This window comes from Chiloscyllium plagiosum, chromosome 26 (assembly GCF_004010195.1).
Source record: "Chiloscyllium plagiosum isolate BGI_BamShark_2017 chromosome 26, ASM401019v2, whole genome shotgun sequence".
Taxonomy (NCBI): domain Eukaryota; kingdom Metazoa; phylum Chordata; class Chondrichthyes; order Orectolobiformes; family Hemiscylliidae; genus Chiloscyllium; species Chiloscyllium plagiosum.
In genome coordinates, this window is record NC_057735.1 from 30,929,565 (window position 1) to 30,931,806 (window position 2,242).

At 41.3% G+C, this 2,242-nt stretch overlaps 1 non-coding gene across 1 annotated transcript; it reads right to left on the bottom strand.

The window, feature by feature from the left end:
* Nucleotides 1-1,838: 1,838 nt before the first annotated feature.
* On the bottom strand, nt 1,839-1,925 carry trnastop-uca. The gene has a single exon. It is a non-coding gene; the product is annotated as a tRNA-Sec (tRNA).
* Nucleotides 1,926-2,242: the final 317 nt, after the last annotated feature.

Consider the following 2,242-nt stretch of genomic DNA (forward strand, 5'->3'; position numbering starts at 1 on the left):
CTTTGACCTTGGTTTCCATTGTTCTCCTTATCTGATAACTAACTGTTTAATTTAGTTTGTCTAATTTGCTGCTAGGTTCAATTTCTCTGGCTGTGAGTCAATTTAGAATACCTAATTTTGGGCCTCGCCACAATCTTTTCCCTCGCTTATTTTTACATTACAAATATTTGTCTATTTGTGTGTATAATTACTTTTACCATTAGCCCATCTCCCCTCAGATCATGGCATTTTCATTTTCAGGCAGGCTGGAAGTTTTACAATTCTCCCAGAATCTTCTCTTTGAATGTCAGTCTCTGCATTGAAGACTGGTGACTTTCAATCTGATCTTGACAGTGTGAGGTCTGAAAAGCCCCTTTCATGGTAGGACCTTTTATCCTTTGATTTCCTTCACTGAGGCTGTCTTTCCTATTGAAACAGGCAATTGCCTTATTCTGGATGTAGGTTTGCTCGCTGAGCTGGAAGGTTCATTTCCAGATGTTTTGTCACCCTACTAGGTAATATCTTCAGTGGGCCTCCGGGTGATGTACTGCTGATAATTCCTGCTTTCTATTTATATGTTTGGTTTTCTTTGGGTTGATGATATCATCTCCTGTGATGTTGTCATTTCCTGTTATGATCACATTTTATTTTGAAAATGGAAAATGTCATTCCCTGTTGAAACCACAGGAGATGACATCACCAACTCAAAGAAAACCAAACATATAAATAGAATGCAGGAATTATTAGCAGTGCTTTGCCCAGAGGCGACTGAAGGTGTTACCTAGTAGGGTGACACAACGTCTGGAAATGAACCTTCCTGTTCAGTGAGCGAACCTATATCCAGAACCTCAACCTGAGCTACAAATCTTCTCAAAACTTGCTAGTTGCTTTATTGTAATAGCTGGAGAAATTCAAATCGCATGAATTTCCTCCAAGGAGGATGAATGCCCTGTTGAAATTGACTATTTAGTTTTTTGCTGGATCCTGGATCACTGAAATAGGCAATATCTTTTCTTGTGTGTTCTGAATCTGGGGACATTGATCATTTCACAGTGGTGATTTCCATGGAGTTGCACGTGGTGCATCTACAATCTATGCAATATCTATTTTCAGTCTACCCAAGAATGTGTAAAGAACTGTGTAGACTATTTATTTCAACATTTTCCTAACTTTGACACTTTTACTGTCTCTTGGTGATTGTGTATTGGTGAAATCAACATCCTTCTTAGATGAGCAACTTGAGGGTTGTCTCTTGAGTGGCACGTTCTTTTTTACTAGTACTGAAAGTTCTTCCTGGGAGGGTAAGGGAATGAAATTTCTGCTTTAACTTGTGTCTCTTCTGTATTTAATAGCAGACATGAATCTTTCATTATTCGTTGTTTAGCAAACTGTGTTGCCTCAGTTGAAGATAGATCTATTCAGTAAGATCAAGTGGGGTATAACAGTTAACAGATCCCTTGCAAACTTTCTAGATTCTTGCATTCTAAACACTCTTCAGTGTTAATAGTCACAGCTTTAGATTAGATTAGATTCCCTACAGTGTGGAAACAGGCCCTTCGGCCCAACAAGACAACACCGACCCTCTGGAGAATAGCCCCCCCCAGACCCATTTCCCTCTGACTAATGCACCTAACACTATGGGTAATTTAGCATGGCCAATTCACCTGACCTGCACATCTTTGGACTGTGGGCGGAAACCAGAGCATCTGGAGAACGCAGACACAGGGAGAATGTACAAACTCCATACAGACAGTCACCTGCGGCTGGAATCGAACCCGGGTCCCTGGTGCTGTGAGGCAGCAGTGCTAACCACTGAGCCACTGTGCTGCCTAGTTAAACACAAACCCCTACTCACACTGTGCCTGGAAGGTGGAATTGAACCACTCTGTCGGTAGAGAGCTATAGGTTTGAAGCCTGCACCCTAGACCACTAGGAATCATCCAGGCATCTTACTGACAATACAAAACACATTTCTTCTGGAAACATAATTTTGTCACAAGCCTAGTGAGGCTTCATAAATTTTTCACCAGTTGTTCTTTGAAAGTTCTTTGACCTGTTTGTCCATGACTGGCTATTTTTCAACAATTGGAAATTGGAAATTCCTTGACACCCTGGCCCATTCCTCCATCAATGCTAACACTTCTTCACCCTCCCCATGGCACCTTACCATGCAACCACAGCACATGTAACACTTGCCTTTCACCTCATGATACAACACGCAAATCCTACTTTCCAGGATAAGCAACATTTTATTTCTACACCT